The following is a 16,278-nucleotide window of genomic DNA, read 5'->3' as shown; positions in this document are numbered from 1 at the left end:
GGCACCAGCGTCGCCGGCCCGGCAGGGGCCCGCCGCGCGCTTCCGGCCGCCGCCACTGGGGCGGGGGGGGCGGGCACCGGGGCCCCTTCCCGGCCCCCGCGCCCCCGCGGTGCGGGGCGGCCCCGGCCCCGGGCCCGGGCCCGGCTGGGCGGGACGGTGGCGGCACTCGCCCTGCCCGCTCGGACCCCCGAGCGCTGCCCCGGCCGGCGGAGGCGGCCCCAGCCCCGCCGTGCCTCCGGGAGCCCCCGAGGGGCGCGCCCTACCGCGGTGGGAGCAGAGTCCCTGGCGGCAGCCCTGTACGGCTCCCGTCTCATGGAATAACAGAATCACTAAGGTTGGGAAAGACCTCTGGGATCATCAAGTCCAACCCCCAACCCAACACCCCCAGGCCTCCTGAACCATGGCCCCAAGTGCCACGTCTAGACATTTTTTGACTCCCCCACCTCTCTGGGCAGCCTGTGCCACGACCTGACCACTCTCTCAGGAAAGACATTTTCCTAATATCCAACCTAAACCTCCCTTGACACAGCTTGAGGCCATTTCCTCTTGTCCTATCACTAGTGACTTGGGAGAAGAGACCAGCCCCCCCCTCACTCCAGCCCCTCTCAGGCAGCTGCAGAGAGCGAGAAGGGCTCCCCTCAGCCCCCCCTTCTCCAGGCTAAACCCCCCCAGCCCCCTCAGCCGCCCCCCAGCACACTTGTGCTCCAGACCCTGCCCCAGCCCCGCTGCCCTTCTCTGGACACGCTCCAGCCCCTCCAGGCCCTTCTTGTCCCGAGGGGACCAAAGCTGAACACAGGATTTGAGATGTTGCTTCACCAGTGCTCAGTCTAGGGTATCTCGTACAGTGAGGTGCTTTTACATATCCCCGGCTCGGGCTTCTGGGTGGTGGGACAGAAGTGGGCACGATGGGGAAGACCTGTCTTTCTAATATATGCTGATTGAGATTTTTTTAAAAAAAAAAACAAAACCATCAGTTGGGTTATAAATTCTTTTGGCTACAGACGTGTAAAGGCGAGCATAGCAGAAACCTGGTTTTGAGCAGAATTTCTGGAAGTTGTTAGAGCAGAAGAAAGTATGGCAGCCTCCTCTAGGACTTAGCCTTCAAATGTTGTTTTTAAAAGTCGTAAATGTATTTGCCTCCTCCTTACAGGTTCATTACAACCTTCATGAGGACACTTTGTAACCCCAGAGCTCTGTAGGCACTAATAGCCCCACTATTAGCAGTGAAGAATATCCATAGTTCTTACAGAGATTTGCAGAAACTGCCTGTGCTCAGGAAACTAGGTCAGAGGTGAACAACAATTTACTTTTATACAAGCTGAGCCAGCTTGGGGCTATATGGCTTCCAATACAGATACTTTCTAAAAGGTACTGAGGTACCTTTTAGTTCCATCTCATTCTCCCTGAGACATGGAACTGGTTTCTCACTCCAGTTTTCTGAACGAGTCCCATTCCCCAAAGAGACACCGCTGATGCTGACACTTCTTTCTACAGTTTCGCCCTAGCCTTGTTACATCAAGCCAATGTCGTGCCCTGGAGCAGGGGTTAGGAATTAAGCCAGCCACAGTCGCCTGCACCGTTTTAGCTGCTCTTTCTGCGTTTGTCTAACGGGAACACAATCCTACGTGCTACTGCGCTGCAAATGCAGTTTAAGAAAAGTTACATCTTTCTCACTTGCAAGCAGAATGTTTCTATAGGAAGCTGAATTCTGAAAGTGCATTTTTAAAGAAAAAGTATTTTGCATTTTGTTCTGAAGCTGTAAGATTTATGGTCCTTGTGTTTCACAGCCATCTTCCTACTGCCGGAATAGCTATCATCAGCCTTCCTGAGCATTGCTCCAGTGGCATGGATCCCTGTGCTGGTGGGTCATACCTGTGATTATCACTGTTACAACAGCCACGTCCCCAGGTAAACCAAGCCTCACTGAGAATTTTGGACTAATGTGATCAACAGTGGTATCGCGGTCTCAGAGAAGTAAGTGGGAGTTTGCTTTTGACTTCAGCGATGTAGGATTTCCCTCCAAGGCTTTCAGTTTTTGTGACCTCCCGCCGTAAGCCAACACAGAAAGAATTCTGGGCGAAATGTGCACTCAGTAGCTCGTGTCATCGGGTGGCAGCTGCCGATACACTGTGTGTCAAATGGAGCTTTTCCACAGTTCGTGGCTGTATGGTGAATTTCCAGTGACGGCCTAGGGATCAGTATGGCAAAATCAGAGTCCAGCAGGCTGGGTCCAAAAGCTGGCATTTTGTCACAATAGCAACTAGATGACTGGAGCAGGGATCTGGAACCTTATCCTGCCTCCCTCAAACCACAGAGCCGCTTCAACCCGATTTCTCTAAAAACGACGTTCAGGTTTCCGTATTCTTTACTGAATTATTTTTGCAGCTGAGGAGAAAAAAACCCCATTACTTTTAAAGGCAGACTAACAAAACCAGTCACCATCCAGTTCTTTTTGACTTGTAACTGACATTCTTGCCTCTCTAACATCTTTGCCTGGGTGTCTCCAGTGCTTAGCCTCATTTACAATCTTTGTGGTCTCTCGTGTCTTTCTTGCCTCAGTGCAGCAATGATGGAACCAGAGCAGCTTTCCAGAAAAAAAATTCCGTAAACCCATTAGAGCCACTGTCACCCATGAAAACAGAGGCATGGGGTCCACCTTGTGCCCAGCCCCGAAGGCTGGCGCATTGGGTATCTGCAAAAGCCAAGAGATATCTGTGGAACTTGGCACATTTTTGGGGCAAATAATTTATTTACTGAAAAACTCAGTCACTCAAAAGTATTAGCCAATTAATGACAAATGCTGCAAAGATATCGATATTAAAAGCACTGCTTTTGATTTTTTTATTATTATTTTTTTAAGTCCTACTTTGATTGACAGAGCACATTATTGGCTGGGTCACCAATCTGAAAAGTGCGTTTAGAGCATTCAGGTTGAAAAGAAAAAAAGATTGAATAAATGGAAAAGGAAAAATGGCAAATCGATTATTCTCACACGCCTAATTGGTTCGTGAGGTTTCTGGAGTCTGTAGCTCACAGCTGCTCGGGAGCAGCTTGATGCCGTGCTGGGAAAAGCGGTGGTGCTGTTAAAGCTGTATTTCTGCAGAGACACCGCGCGGGGCTGCTCCCTGCCTGCAAAACGAGATCCTTGGGCCCGGACCAGCTTCCCCTTTCCCCGCCGGGGTTTGAGCTAAAGCGTCTTTCAGTGGGGGAATGGGGGATTTCACCAGCGTCAGGGCAGGGAAGAAGATATAACCAGGTAGATTAGATCGGATCTTTCACACAGCTACTGGACACAAGCCATTAAACCCAAGCGTAACACTGCATGAGCGGCCTTTGTAAAATACCCAAATGCTGCAGGGAGCTACGTGGTACCTTTCAGCGAGAGTTTGGTACTGACTTTTTTTTCCATTGCAGCTTACAGCTCAGTGTGGCACCCGGGCTTTGCGTGCAGTCAGGCTTGGGGAACGAGGCTGGTATGGTCGTACGGCTGGTCGCCTCTCCCCGAGAAGACGAGGAGGTGTGCTGGCAGGGTGGGAACACCCCAAGCCCAGGGATGGTGCTAAACCTTCCGAGAGCTTTCTTTAGCCAGGCGCAGCCTCAGTGGGTTTTAGGCCTCGAGTGTCTCATGAAAGCCTGGCAAGCATCTGCTCTGGCTGAAGGCAGGGACCCTCCGGAGGAGCCTGGCTCCCAAGCCACCGTGGGGAGGGGCGTTCTTTCCTAGGAAGACATTTTGGCAGCTGAATTTCCGCCATAAAACTTAATAATAAAGGGAACAGGGCAGCTTAGTAAATTCATGCTTCCTCACACCTAATAGTGCTCTTTGCACTCTGTCCCCAGGACATTCTTAAACATATTTTTTTTCTTATTGTACAGTCAGAATCTCACTTTTGAAAAGGGTGGGACATGAATGGTGCCCTGAAAGTGGCCTGACTGCAAAGAGAAAGTACCAGTGCCTCAGCAAAATTTCTGAGGAGGGAGCATAAAACCATCTCTGGAGGGCCCACATGTGTAAGACTTGACGTTAAGCGCTGACAGATGGGGCACAGGCGAGGAGAGAAACAGAGATAGACCGAACAGACAGAACGTGGATAGGGAAGGAAGACTTTTAAAAGTTCTTCCCAATGAAGGTGGTCAGGCACTGGCAAGGTTCTCCAAAGTTGCTGTGGTATCTCTGGGAGATTTTCAAAAGTTTAGTTGGCCTCAACCTTGAGCAACCTGATCTAATTGTGAAGCTTTGAGCAGGAGACTAGACTGAGTGACCTCCAGAGGTCCTTTCCAACCTAATATTTTCTATAATCCTACGCTTCAGAAAAATAGCAGTATAAAGGGGTAACGAGTGATTCAGAGGGAGAGCCCTCTAAGTGTGAGAAAGGAGCTGCGAGCCCCAGCAGTAGGCATTTTTGCCTGCTGTTTAGTGTGAGGCAAATGCAGTAACTCTACTGCCTGGAAGTCCTGCTCTGACTCATCCCAGGACACATTTCTGCAAGGCACAGCAGAAAAGGAGAAGTGACTGCTGAGCCCTGATTGGGGGGGAGGGGAGCTGGCCCCATGGAAGCTTAGAACAGGGAATTTTAGTCTTACTCATCATATTATTTTTATATTTGGTTTTTCAGATGTAAGCCTCAGTGTTTCTGTCAGCATATTAACTCTGTGTGCACCACAAGTTTGTCTGCTAGCCCCAGTGACTCCTTTATGCCTGCCTCCATGCACAGATGCATGACTTCCAGCTGGGAGCTTAGTCTGATCCACTGCACTTTACTAGTGTTTGTCAGGAATAAATGGACTGCCTGGTGAGTGCTATTTAATCTGGGCAGATTTCAGTGTTATGGTGGAGAAAGAACTAAAAAGATGGGTGTGGTCTGGGAAAGATATAGCCAGAGAGCTGGTTGGGGCAGATGAGTGAAATGTGGCAGATGAACCATAGAGGATTTACAGAAGTTAGAACGCAGATTCATCTTGAAAAGGTGCTCTACCTAGTCTTAACAAATGTAAGTGAGAAAAGGAAGGGAAATCTACATGACCACAAACAATGAATGGTGCTGGAAGGTGTAGCAGAGTCTAGACCTCTAGCAGAAGACCGGCATGGGTTTGTTCTTTGCTGAGCTTTCAGACTTAAATAATGAGGCCACAATATTACCCTGCCAAGCTGGGTATCACTATGTTATGTGTTTGATACACAGTCCTTATCTTATATTTAAATGTAGTTAATGCTGGGTTCTGACCATGAAAGAGAGTTTTCTTAAATTCCTCAGTGCCTAGTAATGAAACCCCTGATTTCTACAACCTATTCTTCATGTCTCCAGGGTACAGCTCAAGCAATGGTTCCTGCCCTGCAGTTGACAGAGGTCAGGCTGCAGCAGTTCAGTATGGATGTTTCGATATCAGTGTTGCAGGCATACAGTCACTTCACAACCAATGTTCACACTTTCTTTCTCTGCACAGAGATCTGCATCCCTCCCTAGTGAGGTCCATATTCTGAATGCTGGTGCCAAGATTCACACTCTCAGCTACTGCCAGTAGTGAGACCTGTGCTGTCACTCATGCTGAGCGCTGCAAGCTCCAGACTGGATGGTGCTATGGACCCTGTAAGTGGAGTAGCCGTAACAGTAGTGTTTACACTCTAAGGCATGGTGTGCAGAAGGGGTTAAGTACTAGGTCCCTATAATGAAGGCGTTCATGGAGTGCAAAAGGATCTCCAAGGCAGTAATACCGTGATTCAGAGCAACGCCCACATCAAGCCAGCAGAGACAGAAATAAATTCTCCAGCTGCTTAAATGCAGGAGGATCCATTATTGGTATCCACCATTCAAATTCTAAGCCCAGGTATTACTGCCTAGTCCAGTTTTCTTCTAATGAGGTGGCCACAACAGTGTAGAGGTCAGTAGTTTACAGTCTCCTTCCAGACTCTTGATGAATCCATGCAGTCTCCATTTGGGTAAAATACAAAGCTGCTCAGTAGGTTGGTACAAACAGTTCTGTAAGAAGACCAAGGAGAGCATCTCCTGCTATGTTTCAGTCTGACATGCTGCATTATGGAATATGTCCTCAAAGATGGAAGAAAATTATGAGATCAGGGGTTTTCCACCTCTGTTTGTCTAAGGTGACAGAGTTGTATAAAGCTGACACTAAAAAAAGTGCAATTGATAGCAAAGTTCATCTGAGGTATCTTAAAGTAGGTGGGGGAAGCCCTTTTTTTTTCTTTTCTAGTTGGCAAGGAAGCCGAGGACTGGAGCAATAGTGGGAGTGCCACAGGCAACACTGAGTCTCAGTGGCAGACATTTTTATGGAGGAGGATTCAGAACAAGAATAGCAAAAAGGATTGCCATTGAAGCTCAGCTAACATTCATTGTCACCAGTAACCTGAGAAACTTGAAGTTTTGGTTAAACAGAACAATTCACACACCAGCCAAGATGATCAATCCAGTATGTAGCAATGGTTTCCTGGTGCTATGATCAATGATGAAAAGGTGTAGGCAGAAGTAAATTTAGCAGAGACATCAAAAGGAATTATTAGAAGAAGGAAACAAGCAGCCTGGGGCAAGAAAGGTTGTGTAGAGACCAACTGGAAGTGAGTCTTTGGGGGAGAAAATTGGGTTGAAGGCATGACGTCTCAAAGATGAGGTCTAGAAAACTGATCTTAGTGTAGCTGGACGTGGATGGTATCAGATACAATGGTGATAGAGGAAAGACAGCTGAGAAAAGTTGTGGGGATCGGTGCTGCCAAATCCTTTTTCTCACCACAACTTCACACTGTTTTGTATTTTATCTTTTTTTTTGTGTTCTCAGAAGCCAAACCTGTCAGCCTACGGAGAGGTCCCGGGGAACCTCAGTTTCTCTTTCTTTCAGCAGTTTTTTATCAAGCAGATTGAAAAATTTGAAAACATGAGGCTGACAAAATTGAAAAATCTGAACACAAAAAAAGAGACCCCCAAATTAATATTGCCAGGATCTAAAAATGTTTTAACAAACTATGGCATTTTTAGGTTCATCGTGTATTTTTGAGCTTCACAAATTTTGCACTGTCAGAAACGGGATACGCTCTGAAGAGTGCACAGCATGTCTTTTTCCAGCACAGGGATTTACTTACACTGAGCAAATGCATCTGCTGGTTGGCAGAGCCAGTGGCCCTATAAAGATCACAGAACCTGAGTTTGAAAGCTTATCTACCACCCTCATTTCTTGCTATTGCTACAGACCTCTTCTCAGCAGCCCTCAGTCTGGGGCTTTGCTCCCCTAATGCTGGGCTTGTCCTACACAGCTGCCCACCCCTGATAACACAGCTGAGGAGCCCAGAGGAAGTTGTACACGATGCTTTTGTCAACACTCCTTCCCACACAGACCATCTCCCGTCTCCTTTGCTACTGTAAATTGACATCAAAGCTGCTGAATCATGATACAGGAGTCACAAAATTGTTCTTTATGCCGTAGAAACAAGGCCCTCTCCCTCTCATTGTTTCCTGCCTGTGTCAAAATGGAGTCACTGATTTCTGTCCCAGCTCCTCCTGCACTGGCACTTCGGGTGAAGCAGGCTGAGTTCTCCTCATTCAGGCTAGGATAAAATGCAAGTACAGATAGAGCCAAGATTTGATTCTGGCCTGCTAAAAGATAGCCTTGCTGAGCAGACAGTGTCTGGACAGTTCACCATGAAAAGCCATTTGGAACCAGTTTCTAAGAGATTTGCCTACAAGGTCAGAGCCCCAAGGGAATTTTTCAGATGATACACTGCACATTTGAAAAGTTGGCCTCCCACACAGAGGGCTTATTTGCACTGCAGAAATATTTTGCTAGGGTGCTTAGTTACAACAGGCTTTATTCCTAAGCCTGTAGAAGGAGCTGAACTATAGTTTGCCTTTTCAGCACTGTAACTGGATTCCTAACAAACCAGAGTGTTAAGGAAATAAAACGGTGCTGTACCTGGAAAGGGACACTTGGAATAGAACAACTTGGAAAGCATTAGACAGCATAGAAAGACACAGGACACAGAAAAGAGAAGAAAGGGGCGGGGGGAGCCATGGTGATAGTCAGGGAGATATTGATGCCCAGAGACAAGAGCTTACAGAAAAATGAAATATAAAAAATATACAGGGAACGAGGGTAAGTTATGTCAAAGAGGAAGCCTGAGAGGCCTGGAAAAACACAAGGAAAGGAAAAGATTACTATCAAGCCATCAAAAATATAACATAATGATAAAAATTCTCTATGTATAAAGTCATAAGCATTTACAATTTTCATGTGCAGATGAATGCTTTTCAAAGCCATATTTTTCACAGCCCAGTGAGATTTAACATTCCTACTTTCAACAAATACATAGACTTCATATAGATTTGCTAAAGTATGCAGGGGAAACTTTCAGGCTTTGACTGTCTAAATGGATTTGTCAGGAAAAGATACCTCTAGATATCTCACAGAAATTCAACTTAAAACTGTGACATCACTTAGAAAAATCTTGGAAAATTCACAAATGAAAAGAAGTAATTTAATTCACGAATTAAAAGAAAGCTGTAATTTCCTTCACTGGAATACTGTTCTTCTGCTGTTCTCTTCAAAATTCTTATTTTACGGCCAGCTAACAAACAGCCAAAGCCGTACTCAAAAAGAAAATATGGAAAAGCAATAAAGATTTCAGTTCTTCATTTACTGTCAGTCTTCCCCACTAACTATGACTCACCCTAAGATTATAAAAATACATAATAAATTCAAAATAACAAACTACTCTGGAATTATGAAATACTGTAGCCAACAAAAATAATTGATTTGCTTTTCAACACATTACAAAATTGTTGTTGTTCCTATTATTATTTTAGCAGTAGGTGAGAGCAACATTTGGATGAAACGATACATTCGCAAGAAGAATCTTGTAACCTAACTTAAAATCAAATGCAACGAGTGAATGACAGAACCTATAGAAGAAATTATTGGAGAGAAAAGAAGATAAGTTAAAAAAAGACAGCTAGTGACTTACATTAGCTGTGTACCTTAGGTCATGTGAAAAATTTCTTTTTTAACAAGTGAAATAATCTCCCGTGCTCAATTCAGCTGTCATTGTTTGGCTCATAGCACACTAAAGTGTAGTACAAAATTTAAAATACTTACACCGTCATTACTAAGCGGTTAGTTAAAAACAGACCTTAAAGCTCTGCATAAACTTCCCTATATGTATCTCATAGTTTCAAACATATCCATCCCAATTCTAATGAGAAAACTTCCTGTTCTACCACTATTCTATGAAGGTTTATAGAACTGTGCTATAAACACCTGTGCTACAAACACCTGTGCTACAACGTGGGCTATAACAAAAACACCACTTTTGGCACCTTATTTCCATTAAATGTAGGGCAGATTCAAGACCGAGTGGTTGGTTTATGACCCAGAACTGATAAAGAGTGAGTGACAGCAGTGATAGTGGGAGGAAATCCTTCCCTGTATTTTTTTTTCACAGACCTGTATGGATTTTAACCTCTGTAGCACAGTTTCATCTGACTTTTCTTTGTGATAGTAACATTTAGAGCTTATATTGCCTTTTTTTTTTTTTTAATCACCATATATGAAAACTTTCTACTCCCCTTTAGACGCAGTATTTTACTTCAGACAAGCACTGAGCAGGTAGACCCCCATGACTGACAGGCAAAATAAAGGCACAGAGAGTGCAAGTGGCTGGCTAATGAGTCAAGGAGCCAGAAAATTAACCCAATATCCTAGATTACAAGCCAGACCCCAAACAGTGGATCACAGTCTCCTACATTAGCATTTGCAATTCCATTTTCTTTTATGAAATCTACCCTTCCACAAAAGTAATTTGGAGGTTACAAGAAATTAAAGTGACATTTTTGCAAGTATTTGAGGATTGAAAGGGAAAAACAAATGTAGTAGGATGAGATCTCAAGAGAGAGGTGGTCAGGAAAAGAGCACAGCAATGTGGCTTTAATACAAAAACAGGTAAAGGAAAAGGAAAATTTTGGGGGCTTGGAGGATGATATTGGAAGCAGCAGATTAGTCACCTTTCATATTGGGGAGGAGTTACTTACAGCTCTTTGTTTTCCACTTGGTTTGCTGGGGAACTTTGACAGAAAACACATGGCTTTCTATGTTTGGCAAGATAGGGAAGATGATAGACTGGGCTTAAGAACCAGACAAGATTTCAAGGCTCTTATTTTGTCAACAAAATTAGTAGTTTTCCAGCTGTGGCTCTTCAAAAAACTTCCATTGAGAACCTTTAGTAGTTTGTAATAGGATAAAATAAAAGTTTTTCATTTTGGATAGAATATTCTTGGACACTGATGGCCATGAAATGTATCCAGTTACACATGGAACATTTACTTTGCATTTTCTCCTCATGATTAATTTGAAATTCGTCAGATTATCAGCAGGAAATCAGCATGACCCAAGAACAGACTTGTCACAAAGTCTCTAAAATTTGAACTTGTGTTTATCAACCATTTAATACTCTTCATTCCTAAGGGACTGACAGGATAAGCAGATGGTCTGCAAAGGAAAACTATAATATTTGAGGCTTGATGGGAGATGTGCATTTTGGCCAAGAGGCATGTACAGTCTTGCCTGCTATTTATTTCTTCTAACATTTAAGACACACATTCACCACTCAACAAATTGGCTTCAAATTAGCTGTTCCTGGTCTTCATATGCCTATCCTAAAATGGGCTTTGTCGTGTAATTGAACCTCCCGTAGAAAAACAAAGGAACAGTTGTTCTTTGGATAATACTGAGCAAAATGGTAGTGTGACAGACAGGTCTTTTAAACAAAGAGGATAGGCCTGTTTCTGTTGCAGGATGGACACAAGTTCATATTAGTAAAGGTGAGGAAGAGACTGATGTCTGAAAAGTCTTTTTCCCTGAGAGATCTTAATCTTAAAAAATCTTAAAGTTACACACATCAGTCATGAAGGAGCTGCTTTTTCAAAGTCTGCTAAAAGGGGGCTGGCCCTGCTAACAGGCGAGGAGATGGTCTCAATGCACTAATGGTTCTTTCCATCCAAATTTCCTGTGTGTGTCACAGCTGCTGGTCTGTGCAGCTGTCTGTTGGTTTGGTGTGGGGTTTTTTTGTTGTTTTTTTTTTTTGTTTTTTTTTTTGGCCTACCCCATCTCATGTTTATAAATGACTTATCATTTTATGTTGCAGATCAGGGAGATGAAAAGTAAGAAATACCATTCTGATTTCTGCACATATTGATCATGAAACCCTCAACAACCAAATATCTGTCCTGTTTGTTAGGAATTAAATAGTGAATGCCAACACATTCTTAGACAGACTTTTACCCTTGGGGCTTAGATTTTTCTTTGTTTTCTTTTTTTTCTCCAGGCACATATGCTCAGAGATTTTCCCGCCGCCAAAGGCTTTAGAAGGCCTCACTCCTGGTGAACTCCCAGTAAGGACAAGTCTTCCCCCCTCTATAGAGGTGGTTTACAGGAAATGCATTAAAAAGTACAATCAGTTTCCCTACTTATTCACGGGGTTCAATAAATTTCAAATCAGATGTGGGGTGATGTGACCTTTTGCTGATGGAACCTTATGGGAGCTTTCACCAATCTCTGCTGTGATGAATATATCCCCTTGGGGCATGGGGGGGCACTGGTTTTAGTCATGGGTGCCTTCCGGCAGATTGAAGCAGGTGCTATCACCCTTTGATTCCTTCAGCTTTCTCTCATTTCATTCAGCAGTAGTTAGTCAAATTCGCTTCTCATCACCTAGAGGTGAAGATAATAGCTTGAGACAAAAAGAAATCACTGATGAAAACCCCATCTGGACCACCTCAAAGAGCACGCACTGTGACAGATAGTAGATTGGCATTAGTGTATAAGAGAATTCCTCCATAATTATTAGCCCTCGTACTGCCCACCCATCTTGTGTTCATGTCATCCTCCTTTTCCCTTTCCATTCTTTGGGCAGACAGACCTCAGTTGCTGAGTGTTGCTTCAGTGTAAAATAACACATGGTGCTTGTGGTGTGGGAAGGAAGCTGGCTGTGAGAGATAAAGGTTGAGGTTAAGAGCAGACCGACTGTTATGCTCCTGGGGCTTTGCTGCTCTTTGTATAACCCTGGTGTGGCTGAGTGATACAAATCAGCACTACTTTTTCCGATAAAACCCATCTACCAGAGGAAAGCAGCAGCCATACCTCCACATCTTTTTGTAGTTTATTACAGCCCTGACGTTCCAAAGGGTCTGGGTGGGTCAAAGGTTAGTTTTCCATTGTATTACTGAAAGAGAGCAACCAAGTTTGGTTGGGGCTCAGAGACTGAAGCCCCAAAATTGAAATTAAAGAAAAAAGTATATCAGAGGAGCTGCAAGAAACAAAAGCCTTTGGGGAAATTCCAAGATTGCCAAAGAAAAGAACAGTCACTGAGAATGTTTGTGCAAAACCACCATCTTCTCCTTCCTTCCCACAAGGACTAGTGCAACTCACTTTGAAAGAGAAAGAAAGAATCAAGAGAGCAAGAAGCATTTCATCCAGCTGTCCCATTCTGCAAAGCCCCACTGCTTTACTTCACCCAAACTAGCAGGCAGGCAAAATCGTGCCATTTGTGACCTACAGAAACAAAGCTCTATGTTTGCATGGGTGGGGGAGAGGTACAGTCAAGCTTATCACCAGCTGGAAAAAATGCAGAGTAGAAATGTTCTGGTTGCTTTATCTCCCCCCCACCCCTTCATGCAAGACTTAATTATTTTTCTTCCCAGGAAATGCAAATCCTAAATGTAGCCCAGATTCAATGCACATGTTCAGAGAGACCAAAACTGATGGTTTTGAAGGCTGAAACTAATTGTTTCATTAGTTGAAACAGACTGAAACTAATGGTTCTAGAAGATGCTGCACCAAAATCAATCTTTAATTCTTCAGTGGAAAACAATAATTAAACATAAGACATGAAGCACTGAAAAGCAGAGAAGAGCTGAGCTGATCTCAAAGTGGTCCTTAACCTATCTTAATAAAAACCTTCTACCTGATCTTCTGAAGTTTTATGCAGTAAGAAAAGTTCTTACATTCCTGAGGGCTATTGAATAAGCAAGGGTGGATTTACCAGGCAGGTCTATGGCAGCTGCAGCCTCTCCCTTTGCAATGCCCAGAGCAGAACAAACATTACTGGACAGGACAACCTTGTCCAACCATTCTGTCATCTGATTCAGGCTCAAGCTGAATGCTCAGAGGGAAAGAGTACTGTGAGCATCATGATAACTGAAACCTGGGACAAGAGTAATGTTAAATAAAGCTAAAACTGCTAGGAAATTTCACAGAGAAGGGAAACAAAAAATCTGCTCCTGAACATAGCTCTAGCTCTGTCACATAATCCTGACGTAAGGAGGCTACTCCCTCTAAGAAAATTTGGTGGAATGAGAATGGAATTGGCATATAGAAACCTTCTGTCATTCAAATTACAAAACTTGCATATTTTGGATACTGATTTTATTAAAGCAAAGTTAAAGCATTTTAAAGCATTTAAGCCATAAATAAAGCTAGTGATGCTTTTTCCCTTAAGCTCTGATTACATGAAGGAAAGCTGAAAGCATTTTTCTGCACTGGTTTAACTTTAAAAGTAGTACTGATGCCATAAAATATTTCATAGGTCATGTGCAGCTCTGAAAAGGATTAGGTTATTTATTGGTAAAATATCTAGTAGCCCAAACATTCCAAGAACAGCAGTTGAATTCAAGAGAGCTCAGGACCTATGAAAATCAAGTCGTAAGTGTGTAAGAGGAGAAAAAAATGTTTCCCTTTCACACTGTAGAAACTGTAAACAGAGTCAGAGTTTGAATTAAAAAAACCTGTGCTTCAATTAATGTAGTAAAAGTTATGTTTTGACCTAAGGTTGAATTAAGAAATTGGTGGACTAAAATATAGGTTAGTCTTAAAGTGATGAAACTATGTTTTGAGCTTTCAGCCTTCCTCTCAGTTTTCTCTTTCTCCTTTATTCCAATTCTTTTTTGGTCTGTCAGTTTTGTCAATTAATACACACAGCAAAATAACCAAATAAACCTGAACTATATTTCACAAAATGAGTTCTAAAGAGTTCTAACTTAGCAAAATTAGGTTATGAGGGGTTAAAAGAAGCTGCTGACTGTTGAAAATACAGTATAGATACAGAACGACCAGAGCGATCACTTTGCCAATGAATTTAAGAGAACAAAGGAAGGGACAGAGTGAAGTGTGCAGAATAATTTTCAAATAAAATAAGAAAACAAAAATATGGTTTTGAAGTACAAAATGTGTGTTATGGAACGGCTACTGGAAGAACAATGCCTCCTCTTGCTCTCAGCGGAGGCCTATAAAACGATGCATTTACAGTCCTTACCCCAGGCCTTCTATAATCTTGGTATCAAAAACTGAAAGGAAAACCAGAGGAGGCAGCTCAGACTGCCCAAGCAGAGTCGTAGGCAGGAGGGATACCAGCAGCTTGGCATTTTGAAAAAGATCTCTGAAAAAAGTAGTAAGAAACAATTGATTGAAATGTAACCAAACAGAACTAACTTAGCCTGCTGTAGGACAGACTTTGTTCTTCAAAACCCTGATCATGGCCACATTTTAAAGACGGCTTTCCATTTTCCAGTCTGCACCCGCATGTTTTACCTTTGTTCACAGAGGGTGTTCGTTCTAGCTTAAGGGTAATTTTGGACCTACTTGACTTGCAAAGGACTATGTCAAAGCCAGTCAGTCAATGTTTTCTCCACCGAGAGGCACAGAAAAAGTCTTTCTGACTACAAGAATCTCTTAGCTTCCTAAACACTTAAAAGTCACTAGTCCTGAACACTTTCTGAGTTCATTTGCATAAAATGCACCCCTTTCCTTCTATTTCTTGCCTCACACAGTAGATTATTTTCATACTGCATATTAGACCACTAATAAGGTACAAATTTCAGAAAGCATGATCTAGTCTAAGGACTGGAAACCCCTGGCTGCCCTGATCATCTTCATTGGTTCGGTGTTTAGTGCAATGAAATTTAATGATAATGTGTGATTTTTTTATTCTCAACTTAAATTTTAATCTGCAGAAGTTAATAATACTCACTTTGGATAGGTCATCAGGAAAAGTCAGTCTCAATAAATGTTAAGCTAGAAATAGGTTGAGATGATTCATCAGACTTCTGGAAAACATCTGGAAGCAAATTGTGAGTTTAGTCAAAGTTGAATAAAGTAAATGAGGAAGAACTGGTGGAATAGATTGTTTCTGAATATTTGGTTTCCAGGATGCATTTTCACAGCTCAGGACGGGCTATTTTTCACACTTACATGGCCAGGAGATGGAGTCCCAAAAGTCCAGTCTTAAGTACATGCACAATATTCCCAAAGAGCAGAATTCAATGCAGACCTCAAATTTAAGTGAAGTAGTGATTTTTTTTTTTTTCTGTGGTGGCAGAGCAGTAAGACATATATTGGAGTTTAAGGATATGATGGTATGTCCACAAAAAAATAAAAAAAATTCATTAAACCCTCCATGAAAAACCTGTGAGAAGTGTGTGAACTGGGACATGTTACTAGAAATAAACAGGATCAGCCATATATTTTGCCTAGTCTGACACCAACAGAAAAGGACAACTGAATTGTAGTTTTCAGGAGAAAAGACACGAACAGAACAGCAGTATTCTGTCCAGTAAGCTTCATGGTTTTATTAATATTTTTAGACCTTTTAAAATAGCCAGCAAGCAGAATAACCAGCAGGAAAAGAGAGATGTTAGATCAAAACGAAAAGAATATGGATGTGTTAATATTGGAACTAGTCATGTTGCTAATCTTTGTGCATACTTGAAATGAAAATGTATTTCATGGCAGGAAAAAATCCAGTTCAGAGCTTTAGAAAAATTCCGAAGTGTGTGCTGTTAAAAGGGTTAAGGTAATGAGGGGAGTTACAAGGCACACTGAAGTTGCCTGCTGAATGACTGTGCAAAACAGAAACAATCTGTATAGAATGAGTTACTTCAAAAGGAAGTATTATGAAGTTTTCATCTCAGATTAAGTATTTTCAAAAGTAAGCTGTGCTGAAAGTGTTATAAACTCCATTCTAAAGCAATTTGGAGAACAGCAATTTGGATAGAAGACTCCCCATAGTAACAGCAGCAGGTAAAATCTTAAATTTATTTTTGGCAGAGCTGCATTTCCATTCACCATAGAGTATGAGCAATTGAACTGTGACAGAGAAAGAAGACAACTTAGGAGCTAGCGCTGAGAGGCAAAGAGATAAAGCATTTGTCCATGCTGCTGAATGAGATATTTGTCTGTAATCCAGGCAAGATCACTTAAAGGTTCTACAACAACTTTACTGCTTCAGTAAAA

The 16,278-nt window shown here is 42.7% G+C and overlaps 1 long non-coding RNA gene across 2 annotated transcripts; it reads left to right on the top strand.

The window, feature by feature from the left end:
• Positions 1-135: 135 nt before the first annotated feature.
• Positions 136-13,974, top strand: LOC135315282 (uncharacterized). Of its 2 annotated transcripts, XR_010374721.1 has the most exons (5): positions 136-334; positions 1,788-1,908; positions 5,443-5,585; positions 11,318-11,384; positions 12,693-13,974. It is a non-coding gene; the product is annotated as an uncharacterized LOC135315282 (long non-coding RNA). The 2 variants fall into 2 exon arrangements; XR_010374720.1 differs by lacking the exons at positions 136-334; positions 1,788-1,908 and adding an exon at positions 4,439-4,790 and having other exon boundaries at positions 11,318-13,974.
• Positions 13,975-16,278: the final 2,304 nt, after the last annotated feature.

Source organism: Phalacrocorax carbo, chromosome 10, assembly GCF_963921805.1.
Source record: "Phalacrocorax carbo chromosome 10, bPhaCar2.1, whole genome shotgun sequence".
In the NCBI taxonomy this organism is placed as follows: Eukaryota; Metazoa; Chordata; class Aves; order Suliformes; family Phalacrocoracidae; genus Phalacrocorax; species Phalacrocorax carbo.
This window is presented reverse-complemented; position numbering and strand designations above follow the sequence as displayed.